Consider the following 19916-nt stretch of genomic DNA (forward strand, 5'->3'; position numbering starts at 1 on the left):
ATTTTCTACAACCGATATATAACACACCAATATTTGCTGCGCCTTATTATTTGTAAGTTCTACATAAACTGATTCTGTGGAATCTGAGGGACAGGTCTGTGTCATTATTAGTAATAAACTTGGACAGGACATTCGGGGAGGCTCACCTCGACGCTGAGATGATCTGAAGATATCTCCATCAATATAGGACAAGCATCAATATCCTCCTTGCTCTGTCAGGATAATGGTCACCGAATTCTCTCTGCTCCATCACCCTCTCTGTATGTCTGTTATAGCACTTACCCCCAGAAAATCTTCATGCTCTATCTCCAAATAAGGCTCAGGCACTACTGATCTCACTATTGAATTCAGCAACTTCCATCCCACACTTTCTCTATCACCTACGCAATAGCCCCCACATTAATAATACTATATGGATTTAAAACTGTCGACTGCCTCATTCCAGGCGCCTCACAATTCCTCCCAGATCCACCTCCACCAACACTAACAGTCCTGCCCTCACTCCTTCAATCACTTCCTTCTATTCCAAGAGAAACAGCCTGGAATAGGACAGAAATGGCCAAGCCGGGTGGTGGAGTGCCCAATATCCATTCCCTCACCCCTCCCCCACACCCGCCATGTGGGGAGGAAGCTAGTACAAGATGAAGTGGACTGGGATGCCTCGCGTGAAATTTCTGAAACATCCATGTCCCACTGACTGATTAAGGAACATTGCTCAGTGAAAGACAATTCTCACTGTAAAAACACTGGCATTTCAAACGACAGTCCTTTAACTCCCACCCACCCGCACCCCCCCCCCCCCAGACCACCCCCAAATGCAGTCACCTCACTGCACAGAGATGCAGACACAGAAATACAAAGAATTATTGGTAATACCCCAATATACGAACAAACACAATGCATACAAGGGAATAGGCATACATGCACGTAGAAACACACACAGACATATTGAGTCACACACAAATAGACATAAACATAGATAGAAACACACAGGCTGATACACAGAAAGACAAACGTACATGCACAGATACACAGATGACAAGCAGATGGACAAACATACGCACACGTAGACACAGATACAAATTGGTAATTTTTTTTGTTTTATAACAGGATCAAGGATTCTTGGGGGAAGGCAGGAGAATGAGGTTGAGGAACATATAAAAAATTATTGAATGGCATATCACACTCGATGGGCCGAATGGCCTCATTCTGCTCCTTTTTTCATGTGGTGCTTTGCTAACAGGTATTCTCTTCCTGAGACAGCAGCAGAGGCAGGGTTTGATACATATTCGATTGGAAAGGTTCAGTGGGAATGTGGGACAGGTTTGGAGTCTGGAATGGTTTATGTTCATTCCTAATTATTCTGCCCTTATATCTACAAAGAGATGGCGATTTGATGTTCAGTTAACAAAGTTTTAAAATAACAGGTCCCACAAAGAAATAAGGACGTACCTTTCACTTTAGTCATGTGCTACCTGTGGTATCCTCATCCTCAGGGAGCAGTGAAGACTCGTTTCTAGAGTCATAGAGATGTACTGCATGGAAACAGACCTTTCAGTCCAACCCATCCATGCCGACCAGATATCTCAACCCAATCTAGTCCCCCTGCCGGCAACTGGCCCATATACCTCCAAACCCTTCCAATTAGAACATAGAACAATACAGCACAGAGCAGGCCCTTCGGCCCACGATGTTGTGCCGAACTTCTAACCTCGATTAAGCACCCATCCATGTACCTATCCAAATGCCGCTTAAAGGTCGCCAATGATTCTGCCTCTACCACTCCCACGGGCAGCGCATTCCATGCCCCCACCACTCTCTGGGTAAAGAACCCACCCCTGACATCTCCCCTATACCTTCCACCCTTCACCTTAAATTTATGTCCACTTGTAACACTCTGTTGTACCCGGGGAAAAAGTTTCTGACTGTCTACTCTATCTATTCCTCTGATCATCTTATAAACCTCTATCAAGTCACCCCTCATCCTTCGCCGTTCCAACGAGAAAAGGCTGAGAACTCTCAACCTATCCTCGTACGACCTACTCTCCATTCCAGGCAACATCCTGGTAAATCTTCTCTGTACCCTCTCCAAAGCTTCCACATCTTTCCTAAAGTGAGGCGACCAGAACTGCACACAGTACTCCAACTGTGGCCTAACCAAAGTCCTGTACAGCTGCAACATCACTTCACAACTCTTGAATTCAATCCCTCTGCTAATGAACGATAATACGCCATAGGCCTTCTTACAAACTCTATCCACCTGAGTGGCAACCTTCAAAGATCTATGTACATAGACCCCAAGATCCCTCTGTTCCTCCACCTGACCAAGAACCCTACCATTAACCCTGTATTTCGCATTCTTATTTGTTCTTCCAAAATGGACAACCTCACACTTGGCAGGGTTGAACTCCATCTGCCACTCCTCAGCCCAGCTCTGCATCATATCTAAGTCCCTCTGCAGCTGACAACAGCCCTCCTCACTGTCCACAACTCCACCTATCTTCGTATCATCTGCAAATTTACTGACCCACCCTTCGACTCCCTCATCTAAGTCATTAATAAAAATTACAAACAGCAGAGGACCCAAATTCATATACACATCCCAAATGCCTCTCAAATGTTGCAATTGTACCAGCCTCCACCACTTCCTTTGGCAGCTCATTCCATACAAGTACACCCTCTGGGTGAAAAACGTTGCCCCTTAGGCCTCTTTTGTATCTTTCCCCTCTCATCCTAAACCTGTGCCCTATAGTTCTGGACTCCCCGACACCAGGGAAAAGACTTTGCCTATTTACACTATCCATGCCCCTCATAATTTTGGAAACCTCTATAAAGTCACCCCTCAGCCTCCGATGCTCTAGTTAAAACAGCCCCAGCCTGTTCAGCCTCTTCCTGTATCTCAAATCCTCTAACCCTGGTAAAATCTTTGTAAATCTTTTCTGAACTCGTTCAAGCTTCACAACATCTTTCTGATAGGAGCGAGATCAGAATTGCACGCAATATTCCAACAGTGGCCTAACCAATGTCCTGTGCAGCAGCAACATGACCTCCCAACTCATGTACTCAATACTCTGACCAATAAAGGAAAGCATACCAAGCCCCTTCTTCACTATCCTATCTACCTGCTACTTCACTTTCAAGAGCTATGAACCTACACCTACAAGGTTTCTTTGTTCAGCTACACTCCCTCGGACCTTGCCATTAAGTGTATAAGTCTGAGCTTGACTGATCTTTGTTGGAAAGGAGAGTCAATGTTTATTGGGAACAGACAGGAGATGGATGGACACACTCGGATCAGCCATAAGCATTCTGAATGGTGCCGCCAAATGATCAACTGTTGCCCCTACCCCGTGTGTTGTTCCCTCAATCCACCCTCGAGGCTATTACATGGTAGGGGACCACCCCATTCAATCAGACAGGTTCGATACAATGAGACAGGAGGAGACCATTCTGTCTCTCTAAGGAATTGCACAGCAATATAGAATGAAGTAATTCAGCTCGTTGAGTACATCACACAGCCCAGCAGGAGGCCATTCAACACGCCGGAACGGCTACCCAGGAGCAGGAAACATTGACTCTCCTGTCCAGCAAAGATCAGTCGCTAACAAGAAATAGAGAATAGAGTCAAATGTTTATTTTTAGGCTGCAAAGCTGTAATTGATGGAGTGCCTCAGAGATCACTGTGGGGTCATCAATGATCAACAATTTGGATCAAAGATCTGAAAGAAGGGGAGGGAATTGCTTGGAGCTCAATTAGCTCGTACACCAAGATGGTCATTTAATGTGTCATCAAATGAAGGTAGTGAGTCTGCAATGTGATACAGACAGGGAAGGTTAGTGAGCAAACCTTCAGCAGAAATAACAGAGGGTAGGTTGTCTATTTTATCATGAAGAATAAAACAATGGTAAACAATGTAAATGCAGAGAGATTGCAGAACTCTGTGATTCAGGCGGTTTCCATGCTCTTGGGACATGAATCATATGAAGTCAGTCTGCAGATGCAGCAAGTGATTTGGAAGGTAAGCGGAATGATGTTGCTTTTGGCAAAAGGTATCAGATTTAAGGCAGGAATGTTTAACTGCATCGGTACAGGGCGTTGCTGAGACCACATTTGATGCACTGTGTGCTGTTTTGATCCCCGAAACTAAAATGAAAGGATGTAATTCTTTTCGAAGATTTTCAAAGAGGTTTACCTTTACTCGTTCCTAGAATGCCGGCCTTATGTTATGGGGGATTATCAGTTTTGATCTTAGCTGAGAAATAGTATTGAACCATCCATGACTTTCTGAAAAGTGTATCAACTGGATGCATATTATCTCTTGTCAGGAAGACTAAAGCTAGAGAATAAATTTTAAGAAAAAGATGCATTTATATTAACAGACATACTATGAAGACACCTACCAATATTTACAACTTACACAGACACCTGTAAGCATGTTATCAAATTATAAAGTGGGGACATTTTTGCGATTGAAATGAATGCAAATGCATATAATCTATAATCGGGTTTTCCAGAGAATCTTCCAGAAGAGCATACATGGTCCAGTTTGGTGTTCATTATTGTATGTTTCAACACAGAGAAGGAGAAAAATGTCCCCTGCCTGAGAAGCAGCAGCCTATTGATCTCTCTCTCTTACGTTGTTCCATCCGATAGCAAAGTGTGAGACCATAAAATCCCTGTGTTATCTTTACCATTTGTGAAGGAATTCTGGTGAGAATTCACTGGAATCTCTCCACTGCCTGAAACAAAATGAATTCAGACAAATTCAACTGTTCCAGAGTGAAATCCCACTACCAGGAGCTTGTATGAGCAGAATGACTTCAAAGGCAGTATAACGTTTGGGGCACTCTATCATTTTACCATTTGTTATTAGTCCAACTTTCTGTGTCTCACACTTTTCTAGAAAATGACCTACTCTGAGACCTAGATCATTGGTCAGATCCCAAAACTGGTTCCATTTAAGATTGGTGTAACCAGTGGAGGAGTGGGACTGGAAAAGGACGGAGTGAACTTCCAACGTTGGTTGAAACACAAATGAGAAATGTTCAAAGGGCTGTTCAAGTGGAAATTCCCTTCCCCAGCAGTTTGTGGTGCCTGGATGCTTGCATTTATTCAAAGTTATATTTGGTGACATTTGACAGACAAGTGAATGTAGGAAAATGGTATATATAGAGAAAAATGCTGCTGCGACCACATTCACATCACCCATGGAATTTGTGAGTGCTGGAGCGATGACAAAGTGTCTAATAGCCCACTCCTGCTGCTCAGTCCTATGTCCCTATGTTCTATTCAGCTCCTCACAGCTCCTGATATTAGCAGATGGAGGCCAAATACCTGGTCCACCGGAACACAGGATATCATTCAATCCCTCAAGACTGTCACACACGGTTTGGTGTGGGTTGGAAAATGTTATTTGGAAAACCAGGCTGGTTTCAATATACACCTCTGGTCTCTTTACAGAGTGTCTCCGCTCTGCAACTTGTGCTTCATTTGTTGGTCATGTTGGAGACCCAGATTCACTATGAATACAGCCCCCATACCTCACCCTGAGATGACTCACAAAATACTTTATTCTCTGTTACTGCAATATTCAATAACAGAACGTTCAGGAAAAGTACAATTATTTATTTTGTAATTACAGAATATGAGAACATAAGAAGCAAGATTAGGTGACTCGGACGATCAACCCATTGTATACCATCATGGCTGACCTCCTGTTAGCAATAACTGGTCTTTAATGTCCAATTCTTCACACCCTTTAGCTCTTTGACAGGTCAAAAATTCATGTACCACCTCTTTGAATACTTTCAGTGATGTAACTTCCCTCACTATCTAGCCCAGATAATTCCTGGCATTGATTACCCTGTATGAGAGGAAAACACTCCCAACACAGACACCATCATCTATTGATATGAACAAGAGGTGAACACAGGGGCTCAGGAAAGAGTGAATGGCCTTGATATCAAGGTAGCATTTGACTGAGGATGGCATCAGGACCATCTTATTTGAGCTTAATGGGAATCAGATGTACTCTCCCCACTGGTTGGGGTCTTTTACAGCACAAAGGAAGATGTTTGTGGTCGGTGACCGAAAATCTTCTCAGTCCTGTGACATCTCTGCAAGAGATCCTCAGGGTAGCTGCCTCAAAACAAACAATTTCAGCTGGTTCATCACTGTCTTTCCTCATCATAAGATCAGAAACGGGGATGGTCACTGAATATCACCCAATGGTCAGCACAATGTGTCGCACCTCAGCTCCTGGACTAGTCTGTGTCCATGTGCAGTAAGTCCCAGACAGCATTCAGGCTTGTGCTGTTAAAATGCCGGTAACATTCATGTAACAGCAAGGCCAGACACTCTACATTTCCACAGTTAAATGAACAGCTCATTCAGCATCTCAGGCACATTAGAAACGGATATGTCGAAGCCATTCAGCCCATCGAAACTACTGAACGAAGAGAGGAATAGCCGATTCAATCCTCCTGCCTGTTCCACAGGAAGAGAAGGGGTCTGATTATCACATCAAGTTGTTCAACAGGAACAGGCAGAGCCACGTCAGACCCATGAACCTGTTCCATGGGACCTGGAGGAGGCCATTCAGCCCCTCGAGACACTTATACAGGAACAGGAGGGTGTCACTGATGCTCCAACCTGACAAATCAATGGAGCAGAGAATGCACTCTGAGACGGATCCACGATGTTCCTCATGGCTCCATTACCTGTGGGACACGTGACACTTTGACGTGTTTTTCTGGTAGTGAGGAAGGTAGCCAGATGCTTTGTCTCAAGTCTCAGAGAGGCATCTTCCATCTCTGAGACACAGACCCATGTTCTCCATGGACATCAGAAGCTGGAGGGAATAGTTAACTGTTTTAGAATTTTGGTATTGTGGCTGTTGTCGGGATTGTGGATAACATGAAGTTTAATGCAGGACCACACACTAAATACACTAATGTGGGGAGAATTTAATCAAAGACTGACCCTCTGTCTCTCTCAATCAACATATGGAGTGGGGATGGGCTGAGGGGGACGTCCTCTGATGCTCTTAACCTATTGACAATCATTTAACCCGAGTTAATAAAACCCATGGAATTTATCATCGTATCAGTGCCTGTTTAGAACATCATGAGTGACTGTCCATCCCCCTTCAGGTTCAATACAATCATCTCTTATTCTCTCACTGAGCTTCACTCTCTGCTCATGGTGCCATCATCCCAGGGATTAGTCTGGTGAAACTTGAGAGAAAGTTTATCTAGAGTACCCCAAATACTGCCTCTACAACACTCTCGGGGATGATTGCAAAAATCCTTTTCTCTCACTTAGACATCGCCATTTCTTTCCTATGCCACAAAAAGCCATTCCTTCTCTCTGGACTATGACTGACATGGAATGTATAAGTTCCTTACATCTGTACGTCAGCATCAATAAAGCCAACACCAGAGATGCGTAGAAGATGTGCATCACTCTTGGGGAGAATTTCAAAGAGATTGAATACACCTAAAATAGGGGATGATCACCTCCCTGAATAGAACTGAGCTATAGGAATATGGGAAACAGGCAGAGGAAGGGAGCTATCTTTACTTCTGTTCTTCTCTCACAGGATGTCTTCAGCCCTGGTCAGGGCAGCATGTTATGCCGATCTTGAACTGAGTGTTTGGTTCAGCTGTTCCACAGGACAGTACAGAGTAAAACACATTCCTGTGGGATTGTAGTGTTACAACACAGGATACATTGTCCTGCTTAATATAAAACCAGCAACAGGGAAAAGATTTATCCACTGTAGTAATCCATGATAATTCTAGAGTCCAAACTATTTGAAGTAAAAATTAACAACTTTATTTCTTAAAGTATAATAGGGAATAATAGACGAACGAATATTTACAGCTTTTTCCTCTAAGCTATATTTTATCTCCCCCCCACCCCCCACCCCAACCCCCGACTATACTAGTCCGATTAGACTCCAAATTAAGATTTACAAAACAAAACTTCTTATCTCAAAACCAAGAAGCTTTCGGTTCTTCTCCATATTCCTGTCTTCTTTTCTTCTTTGAGATTCTGCTTTTACCAGTTACTAATCAATAAAGTTACCGAGAGGAGAGCTAATTTTCAGGCAGTCTTTGCCTGCTGGTAACTTGGCAATTCTCCTCTCAACTGTCAATTTCCCGCGGTCTTGTACCCCCAAACCATTGGACTGTGTCATTGGCTTTTATGATTATTAATGTTTTAAATTCACACTTGATTGGAGGTGGGCATTTTGGGTTATAATTTAAACTATTTGGCTGAATTTGTTTATGTCTTGAGAAAATAAGCTAATCGAGACGTTCAACCAAATGTTACATTAAATCTATTTTTCAGAAGACTTGGTGCCGTCAGGTAGTTATTGCTGGCTCTTAATTCTGTTAAAGGTGCAGAACACCCACATGTTCATCACAGAAGTCACACTGAAACCTGAGCAGGGACGAATGTCACATTGTCTTCGCTTAAGGACTTGGGGCAAGCAGATGGGCTTTTATGGCAAATCAAAAGAGTTGCTTTTAATTTCCCTCATTAGATATCAACAGACTATTATTCTGTGGCTCTAGAGTATGAGTCTTGAACACAATAAACTGTCGTCCCATTTGTACAGAGAACAAGTTTAACATCCTCCAGAGCAATTTTTTAGTGACGGACATATAGTTAGAAGGAACTTGAAACTGTTGCATCCGGATTAAACAAAGGCACAAATTATGATTTATTCAGAAGTTGCAATGAGACTGAGGACGTGACTGGGATATCATGACGGTGGTATTGGACAGGATTGGTGAGTGGGGACGAGATAGAGATGTAAATCTGTGAAGGACAAAATGGATTATGGAGTTTGAGAACAGTCTGGTTCTTTCTTGCATATCAGTGAGTAATTGAGAAATAGTAGTTTGATACTGATTAATATAAGAAAAGGTGTTTTTATTTGTAACTGAAAACATTGTCTTGCACTTTCCAAATTTTATATATCATGAGCAGAAATTCAGTTCAACCCGGTTTAGTAGTCAAATATAATGACTTACCAGGAACACCAACTAACGCGAGGATGGGATAGTAACCACCTTGAATAATCCAAAGGATATCCTGGATCCGTGATGCTAATGATATCCAAGGCCGAGAAAGAAAGTAAAGACCCCAGAATAAACTCCTGTCTGCTATTGTAATATTCCAGTCTAATATTCCCAGATTCTGATCGATTGTTGAACCATTCCAGTCTAATGATCTCAGATTCTGATCCATTATTGTACCATTCCAGTTTACTGATCTTAGATTCTGATCCAGTATTGGAACATTCAAATCGGAGGTCCTCACATTCTGAACCATTATTGTAACGTTCCAGTCTAATGTTCTCAGATTATGATCTCTACTGCCCCTCTCTCTCGAGTTGATGATCCGTGTTAGTACTGTCAGTGATGCTTCTACTCATACTATGGGATAACACGCTGAAAAGAGCCCATTTATCATTCACTGATGGAAACGCTCCACTGGGATAATTAGGATCCAAGGAGATTGAAATTAATCACAGTCACTGAACAAATAGCTCCAATTAACCCTTTTCAATTTAATATTGATTTTATTAAAATTCAAAAGAACGTTTAAAACTTGGCATGGGATATGTGGGAGTGACTGAGGGACGGAATATTGGAGATGGGAGATTGAATGCGTGCACTCATTCAATCTGCCTTGGATATGGGAGTAACGTCAAAGGATTGTCCGAACATAAACAAGTTTCTCCGTTTATAAATGGAAACATACAGTCTGTAACTACTGATCAGAGATTATAATGTCAGTAAAATATAGCGAGAACTTTTCTCGTCCAGAATCTGACAGGAAAATGTGCCTACGACAACATGAGTGATAACGGACAACTGACATGGATATGGTAACAGAGAATATGACGTGACAGACAATTCAGATGATTATTCGAGAATCAGAGAGAGCAGGTGAGGGTCATGCTGTTAATGTTATCGATGTCAATCAACTGTGATTAAGTACCATTGGATTTCAATTGCAGTGTGATTATGTTGTTGGGGACACGGTGCTGAGACTGGAGGGAGGGTACATGATATTTCCCATTCATCAGTAGTGAAACATTACTCTTTGTAAATCACTTGAAGATCAAATTCAAGGATACAACTACAATGAGGAATGAGGAGAGCCAATATTAACCATACGACCATAAGACATTGGAGCAGAAATTTGGCCATTCAGCAAATTGAGCCTGCTTTGCCATTCAATGATGGCTGTTAAGCTTCTCAACCCCATTCTCCCGCTTTCTACCTGTAACCCTTGATCCCCTTTACAGTCAAGAACCTATCTGTCTCACTCTTAAATATACTCAATGATCTGGACTCGACAGACTTCTGTGGCAGTGAATTCCATAGATTCACCGCTCTCTGGCTGAGGAGGTCTCTCTTTATCTCTGTTTGTAAAGGTCTTCTCTTTACTCTGTCCCTTCCGGTACTAGTCTTTCCTATCATTGGATATATCTTCCCAAAGTCCACTCTGACCCAGGACATTTAGTATTCTGTACGTTTCAATTAGACCTCCTAACATCTTTCTGAACTCTATCAAATACAGACCCAGAGCCCTCAAATATTCTTCATATGTTAAGCTTTTCATTCCTGTCACCATTCTCGTGGATCTCGTCTGAAAACGCTCCAAGACCAGTACATCCTTCCTGAGATATGGGACCCAAAACTGCGCACAATAATCCAAATGTAGCCTGACCAAAGCCTTGTAGAGCCTTAGAAGTACATCCCTGGTTTTATATTGAAGCCTTCTTGAAATAAATGCCACCATTGTATTTGCCTTCCTAACTACTGACAACCTGCAACTTTACCTTTCAAGACGCCTGGATGAGAACGCCCTAGTCTTTTTGCACTTCAGATTTCTGAATGTGCTTGCGATTTATAAAATAGTCCATGCCTCTATTCATCCTGGTAAAATGCTTTTCCACACTTTTCAACGTTGTACTACATCTGCCACTTCTTTGCTCACTCTCTAAACCTGTAAAAATCCTTCAGCAGGTGAAAGTGAGGACCGTAGATGATGGAGATCAGAGTCAAAAAGTGTGGTTATAGAAAAGTAAAGTCTGTCAGGCAGCATCTGAGGAGCAGGAGATTCGACGTTTCAGGCATAAAACCTTCATCAGGAATGTGGGGTGGGCGGAAGGAGCCAGAGAGAAAAATGAGAAGGGCTGGTGCTGGGAGGAAGGTAGCTTGGAAGGCGACAGCGAGATGAAGGTGGGTGGTGGAAGTGATAGGTCTGAGTGGAAGGTGGAGTGGATAGATGGGAAGGAAGAGGACAGGTAGGACAGTTCAAGATGGCGGTTCTGAGTTGGAGGGTTTGATCTGGCATAAGGTGGAGGGAGGGGAAATGAGGAAACTGGTAAAATTGTCCTTGATACCGTGTGTTTGGAGGGTCCAAAGACAGAAGATGATGCGTTCTTCCTTCACACGTCAGGTAGCTAGAATTTGGCTGTGGATGAGGTCACAATCCTGCAAAGCCTTGGCAGAGTCGGAGGGGGAGTTGAAGTATTCAGCCACAGGGCAGTGGGTTGTTGGGTATGTGTGTCCGAGAGTGTTCCCTAAACCGTTCTGCAAGTTGACGTCCTGTCTCGCCAATGTAGTGGAGACCAGGAGCAATGGACAGACTAGAAGAGGTGTTTGGATGCACAGGATGTTATCTGCCTGATGTGGAAGGGTCGTTTGGGGCCTTGGGTGGAGGTGAGGAGGGAGGTGTTGGCACAGGTTTCATACCTGTTGTAGTGGCAAAGGGAAAGTGTCGGGAGTGGAAGGTGGCTTGTTGGGATTGCGTGGACATGACGAGGGAGCTGTGAGGGAATGGTCTCAGCAGTATGATGATAGGGGTAGGGAGGGACGTATATCTCTGGTGGTGGAGTCTGACTGTTGGTGGCAGAAATGGTGGAGGATGATGCATTGTATCCTGAGGTTGGTGGGATGGAAGACCAGCACCAGAGAGGTTCTAACTGGTTGTCGTTGGAAGAGTGGAGTCCAAGGGCGGAGTTTTGGGCAGGTGAGGAGATGCGCTAGAGCACCCTCCTGCAGCTGAACCTCCTCTTCAATGCTACCTGTCCCTCTATCTATCTTTGCACTGTTTGAAAGCTTAGCCCAAATGCCCTCAGTTCCGTCATATCAATAATGAATGGACAAAGTGAAAAGTTGTGGTCCCAAAACTCAGTCTTGTGGAACACCACTTGTCACTGGCTGCCATCCTGAGAAGGACACTTTAATCCACACTCTCCGCTTTCTTTCAGACAGCCAAACTTCAACTTCCACCGTGCCTCTAACACCATGGACCCATATCTTTCTCAATAGTCTCATGCATGGCACCTTGTCAAAGGATTCTTGAGGTGCAGATGGATGACATCTATCGGTTCTCCTTGATCAAATCTGCACATTACGCCCTCAATGCATTCTAGCTGGTTTGTCAGGCACGACCTCCCCTTGATGAAACCATGCTGTCTCTGTCCTATTTTACCAAAGGCCTTCAAACATTCAGAAATCCCATTCTTCACGATGAATTCCATGATGTTACCCACAACCAAGGTTAGGCTAATCAGTCTGCAGTTTTCCATCTTCTGCCTAACTCCCTTATTAAACCGGGTGTCATGTTAGCAATTATACAGCCACTTGGCCCTTTCCTGATTTTAGTCATTCCTGAAAGATTACCACTTACACTTGCATTTACTCTTCAGCGATCTCCCTTACAAGGCTGGGGTGTAATCCATCTGGTCCAGGTGAGTTATCCACATTCAGGCCATTCTGTTTCCTAACATGTTCTTCTTGGTAATGGCCACTGTATTTAGGACTGCCCTCTCACTCTCTTCAAACCTTGGGAAATTACTCGTGTATGCCACCGTGAAGACTGATGCAAAATTCCTCAGCCATTTCTTTGATTCCCACTACTGTCTCTCCACCATCATTTCCCAGTGGTCCATATTCACATTTATGTCTCTTTTGCACTTTATATATCTAAAGAATCTCTTACAGTTTCCTTTATATTACTGGTTAGCTTACCCCCATACTTAATCTTCTCCCTTCTTATTTATTTTTTCATGCCTTCTGTTGGCCCCAGTTCTCCAGTTCCGCACTGCCCTTCAATCTGCTTGCTTTTTGCTTCTATGCAATCCCTGACTTCCCTTGTCAGCCCTGGTTGCCTCATCCCCCCTGTACCATGCCTCGATTACTCAGCATGAATCTCTGCAGTGTCATTTAAATTATCGTGGAATCTCCAGCCATTGCTGTTCCCCTGTCTTTCCTGCTAAACGCATGTCCAGGTCAATTCACAATCACGAAGGACTCAAAGCCCTCCGCTTCTTCCTTTCCCGCTGAACCAACCAGTACCCTTCCACTGACAACCTCTTTCGACTGACTGAACTGGTCCTCACCCTGAACAACTTCTCTTTCCAAACCTCCCACTTCTTCCAAACCAAAGGAGCAGCCATGGGTACCCGCATGGGCCCCAGCTATGCCTGCCTCTTCGTAGGATATGTGGAACAGTCCATCTTCCGCAGCGACACTGGCACCATTCCCCACCTTTTCCTCTGCTACATCGATGACTGTATCCACGCTGCCTCGTGCTCCCACGAGGAGGTTGAACAATTCATCCACTTTAAAAACACCTTCCACACCGACCTCAAATTCACCTGGACCGTCTCAAACTCCTCCCTCCCCTTCCTAGACCTTTCCATTTCTATCTCAGGAGATTGAATCAACGCGGACATTTACTATAAACCAACCGACTCCCACAGCTACCTAGACTACACCTCCTCCCACCCTGCCCCCTGTAAAAACGCCATCCCATATTCCCAATTCCTTCCTCTCCGCTGCATCTGCTCCCAGGAGGACCAGTTCCAATACCGTACCACACAGATGGCCTCCTTCTTCAAAGACCAGAATTTCCCCCCAGTCATGATCGACGATGCCCTCCACCACATCTCCTCCACTTCTCGCTCCTCCGCCCTTGAGCCCCGCCCCTCCAATCGCCACCAGGACAGAACCCCACTTGTCCTCACCTCCCACCCTACCAACCTCCATATACATCGTATCATCCGTCGTCATTTCAGCCACCTCCAAACGGACCCCACCATCAGGGATATATTTCCCTCCCCTCCCCTATCAGCGTTCCGAAAAGACCACTCCCTCCGCGACTCCCTCGTCAGATCCACATCCCCGACCAACCCAACCTCCACTCCAGACACCCTCCCCTGCAACCCCAAGAAATGCAAAACTTGCACCCACTACTCCCCCCTTACTTCCTTCCAAGGCCCCAAGGGATACTTCCATATCCGCCACAAATTCACCTGCACTTCCACACACATCATTTATTGCATCCGCTGCACCCAATGTGGCCTTCTCTATATTGGGGAGACTGGCCGGCTACTTGCAGAACGTTTCAGAGAACACCTGTGGGAAACCCAGACCAACCAACCCAACCACACCGTGGCTAAACACTTCAACTCCTCCTCCCACTCCACCAAGGACATGCAGGTCATTGGACTTTTCCATCGCCAGACCATAGCAACACGACGGTTGGAGAAAGAGCGCCTCATCTTCTGCCTAGGAACCCTCTAACCACAAGGGATGAACTCCGATTTCTCCAGTTTCCTCATTTCCCCTCCCACCAACTTGTCTCAGTCAAATCCCTCAAACTCAGCACCACCTTCCTAATCTGCAATCTTCTTCCTCACCACTCCACCCCCACCCTCACTCCGGCCTATCACCCTCACCTTGACCTCCTTCCACCTATCGCATTTCCAACGCCCCTCCCCCAAGTCCCTCCTCCCTACCTTTTATCTGACACTGCTGGACACACTTTCCTCAATCATGAAGAAGGGCTCATGGCCGAAACGTCGATTCTCCTGCTCCTTGGATGCTGCCTGACCTGATGCGCTTTTCCAGCAACACATTTTCAGCTCTGATCTCCAGCATCTGCAGTCCTCACATTCTCCCCGGTCAATTCTACCCAGCTTCTCCCTTATGCCTCTCCAGTTGCCTTTATTCAGATGAAATACTGTTAACTCTGATTCTATCTTCTCTCTCAAATTGCAGAATAGATTCTACCATGTTCTGATTACTGCTTCTGAAGTTTTCCTTCACCTTAAGCTCCCTTGTCTAGCCTGCGTCATTAAACTTAGTGTCATCTATTCCCGACCGGGCTCCACCACATGATGCTCCAAAAAGCCATCCCATAGACATTCTTCAAATTCCTTTTCTTGCGATTCACTACCAACCTGGTTTCCCATTGCACTTGCATATTGAAATCCCCCATGATCACTGTAACTTTGCCTTTCCTACAGATCTTTTCTATATCCTGGTGTATCTTGTGCCCCAGCTCCTGACTACTCTTTGGAGGCCTGTGCAAGTCTCCAACTGTGGTTGTCATACCTTTGTGGTTCCTCAATTCTACCATGCAGATTCCACACCATCTGACCTTACTTCCTTTCTTATTGTTGATTTAATTTCATTTCTTATTAATAATGTAAACCCACTCCCTCTGTCTTTTCCATTGGGTATATGTCCTTGCATATCCTGATCCCCTTGCAGCCACTTCTCTGTGATGCCCATCACATCATACCTACCAATTTCAGTCTATGCCACAAGCTCATTTACCCTATTCCTTATACTGCACGCATTCAGATATAACCCTTCAATCTTGTATTAACGGTCCCTCTTCTCATTGCCATTTGTTTTTCCAGTGTGATTGAAGTTTGATTGCTTACTCTTTCCATACCCTCTGTCCTATTTGCGTCTATGCTGGTGATTTTAATAACCTCTCCTGAGCTCTGTACTCTTTCATGCTCTTTTCTAAGTAAACCCTATAAACGAACCCCCACCCCACGCACACACACACACTCGTAATCAGTTTAAAGCTCTGTCTACCTCCTTGGTTAGGATTCACGCGGACACAGACGAAGAAAGTCCAATCGGAACATGTCCTTTCTTCCTCAGTAATAAAATGTGTTTAATGTTTGTGAGAAGATTTGTAGCTCGGGTGCTCGTTGTTGTGGTTCTGTTCGCCGAGCTGGGAATTTGTGTTGCAGATGTTTCTTCCCCTGTCTAGGTGACATCCTCAGTGCTTGGGAGCCTCCTGTGAAGTGCTTCTGTGATCATTCCATCGGCATTGATGAAATTGTGCGGGTATCCGTTTTGGCGAATACATTGCATAGGTGTTCTTCTTCCTCTTTTTGCAGTTCTGGTGTACTGCAGTGTGTTGTGGCCCTTTTGAATAATGTCTTGATGCAACTTCTTTTGTGTCTGTTGGGGTGGTTGCTTTCGTAGTTCAGGACTTGGTCTGTGTGTGTGGCTTTCCTGTATACCTTTGTGGTGAATTCTCCGTTCGGTGTTCTCTATTCCATCACGTCTCGGAATGTGAGTTGTTTGTCCTTTTCTTCCTCTCTAGTGAATCGGATTCCTGTGAGTGTGGCGTTGATGATTCGGTGTGTGTACTCTATTTCTGTGTTTTTAATGATTACAAAGGTGTTATCCACATATCTGACCCAGAGTTTGGGTTCAATTTGCAGTAAAACTGTTTGTAAGAACAGCCTTTCCACACATTATCCATGAGACAACTCAGTCATTTCAGCTATCAGTCTAGTAAACCTCCTTTGAACCACCTCCAAAACACTTACACTTTTCATTAGAGAATGAGTCTCGGGTATTTCAAGGATGTGTAAGAGGTCATAGACTCTTTCTAAAATTATGTCCCACTGAAAGGTCAGTCACCTGGCCAGGCTCATTAGCCAATATGAGGTCCAGTATGGCTCTTCCTCTCGTTAGTCTATCAACATACTGTGCCAGTTAATAAATTCTGCCCCATATAAGCCTCTTGCTCCAAGGGACTCCTAGTCATTACTGGAGATATTAAAGTCACTCACTATGACCACTCTGTTTTTAATACACCTTTCCTTAATCGACGTACATATCTGTTCCTCAATCTCTCCGTGGTTGTTGGAGGGATTATAGTAACTCAATGCTTGCAGCCATCTAATTTTTGAGCTTTACCCATATTGCTGCAGTGGATGATCCCTCCTGTATGTCCTCTTGAAGTACAGATGTAGCATTCTCCCTTATTAGTAAAACACCTCGTCCACCTCTTTTACCTTCCTCTCCATCTCGCATAAAACAATGAAACCCTGGAATGTTGAACGGCCAGTCCTTTCCCTCTCTCAACCAAGTCTCTGTAAAGCTGCAACATCATAGTCCCATGCACGGATTCAGGCTGTCACTTCATCGGTCTTAACCATAATAATTCTTCCATTGAAATGAATACACTTCAGCCCAACTCCATCAGATCCTGACCTGATATTTGGTTTGAGTTTCCCTGATGTAAATTCTCCTCGTCTATTCTCTGGTAATAGGAGATTAGAAAAGACTGTCAGTAAAGCAGAACATATTGCAAACAGACAATTTCTGTTTCCTCCCTCGTCCCTTCTATCTGTACATTGCATCACACACTGCCCAATTCCAATAAGCTGCTGGATAATTATTATGCTTCAAACAACAGTCTCCAGCCTCTCAATGCACATTCTTCAACTCTGTCTGCACCTATTGCATTAACTGTTTTCTGATCCCTCTCTCAACCAAATCTCTGTAATATTTTTATCATAGTTATATACACTCATTCAAACTCCAAGCTCCAAGCTCATCTGTCTTGCCTGTCATACTGCTCACATTAAAATCAGCACACTTCAGACTGCCAGACCCATTGTGTTCACTCCCCTCTGCCAGTTTGTTGTTGGTCTTAGCTGTACTGGGATTGGTCTCCAACTGCTCTTCAGTCACTGTGCTTGTGGATGTTCTGCTCTGGCTCCACCCTCCCTCCCCCCCCCCCCCCCCCCACCACACTGGTTTAAACCCTCCTGAGTGACAATAACAAAACCTGCCTGCCAGGAGATTGCTGCCGGTTCACGTCCATCCCGTCCTTCTTGTGTATTTCATACTGACCCAGGAATCCCAATGACCACATATCGGAGATTGCTGCCAGTTCCGATGCATCCCGTCCTTCTTGTGTATATCCTACCAACCCGGGAATCCAAATGATCCACATATTGGAATTGCTGCCTATCCTACCAGCTCTTTGGCCACGTTTTTAACTGTACTGCCTTCCTATTCCTAACCTCACTGACACGTGGCATTATCTCGTCTCTCCAATATTCAAAAATCCTTTCAGCACAACTCTGGCAAGATCTTCACTTTGAAATGGATAGACTAGACAATAAAAACTTAATGTGATCTCATTAACCAGGAAAGTGGAGCCCAATCAATCTGTCGCAATGATCATAGAATCTGATATCTATCACCTTCACCAAAACTGTATGACAAGGTATACATATGGAGCATCTATTTGTAGATGGACGAGGATAAACAGAATTAGTCCAAAAGACCAGAAAATGTCAGAACAGATGGCTGCCATTCAGCCTGTTTGCATTGTTGTGCAATTGGATTTTAGCTATTCTGTTCCTTTTAATAGCAGAGTCTTTGCCCCGCATCCCTGGTGGGTCGGAAAGTGCCCAGAACTTACTATTTGTGCGCTCCTTGCGTAGGGAGCATCCAGTGCCAGGTGATGGGGTGTGGGGAATCCTGGTGTGGCTCGATGAAAGGCTGCATGCAGTGACGGATGGACTCAGGGATTGAGAGCGACAGAGCAGGTAATCAGAGACATGCACTCACATAAGTAGCTGGGCAAGATTCCCCTGTACTCGGGGAGCCTGAGCACCAGTGCCACTTTTACAACAAACCCATCATATTTGCAGCAATTCTCCATCAAATACAAGTAAATATACTGCAGATGGCAGAAGCCTGAAACAAACATAGAAACATACCATGGAGAGAGAAAAGAGTTAATTCTCCCAATGCAGACACGGGGAGATTGTAAAAAAACTCCACAAAGACAGGGTCCAGAGATTGGAATAATTCTTATTTGAATGAAAATAGTCTCACCAGTGATAGGCAATATGGTTTTGTGCAGAGAAGGTCATGTCTTACCAAATCAATGGAATTCTTTGAGGAAGTGACAAAGTTGATTGATGAGGGAGGGTCTGTAGATGTCATGTACGTGGACTTCAGGAAGGCGTTTGGTATGTTTCCCCATGGTCGGGGTATGTCGAAAGTGAAGTCACATGGTGCGTGAGCTGGTGAATAAAGAACTGGCTGGGCAACAGGAGGCAGAGAATAGTAAGGGGAGGGAGTTTCTCAAAATGGAGAACTGTGACCAGTGGTTTATTTTAAGATGTTTCTGGAAACTTACATGAATGGGCAGGGAACAAAGAGATACAGATTCTTAGAAAATTGGCGACAGGCTTAGGTAAAGGATTTGGATTGGCGCAGGCTTGGACCATCGAATGGCCTGTTACTGTGCTGGAATGTTCTTTGTTATAACATTATCAATGACCCATCAGAACCCCAGTAATATTCTCCTATAACCGCTTCCATCAGGCTAAAAGGTACAGAAGCTTCAAAACACTGAGTAGCTGGTTCAAGAACAGTTTCTTCTTGACTGTTATTAGACTGATGAGTGTACTCTCTAATCTCAGATAATGCTGATCTTGTTCCTGTTGATCTCGCCTCGTCCACCCCCTGTGCAGCATAACCTGCATGGCTCTAAAACACATTTTATAGCCATTGTTCTGTACATCATTGTTTACTATGCTTTGCCTGTATATCTTGGTACAGGTCAAAGTAAATCCTCACCTCCTTTCCCCCAGTTCTTCCAGTGCTCACTCCCAGCTGTCTCTGATGCACACCCCCAGCACACTGTGACCCCATCCCCACTCCCTGTGTGCTTTGTATCTCACTATTTCTCTCACACTGTCTGTTTCCGTGTTTTCCTTTTCTCTGTCTTCTGCTTCTTTCCCAGATTACAAACT

This window comes from Chiloscyllium punctatum, unplaced genomic scaffold, assembly GCF_047496795.1.
Source record: "Chiloscyllium punctatum isolate Juve2018m unplaced genomic scaffold, sChiPun1.3 scaffold_102, whole genome shotgun sequence".
NCBI classification, from domain to species: Eukaryota; Metazoa; Chordata; class Chondrichthyes; order Orectolobiformes; family Hemiscylliidae; genus Chiloscyllium; species Chiloscyllium punctatum.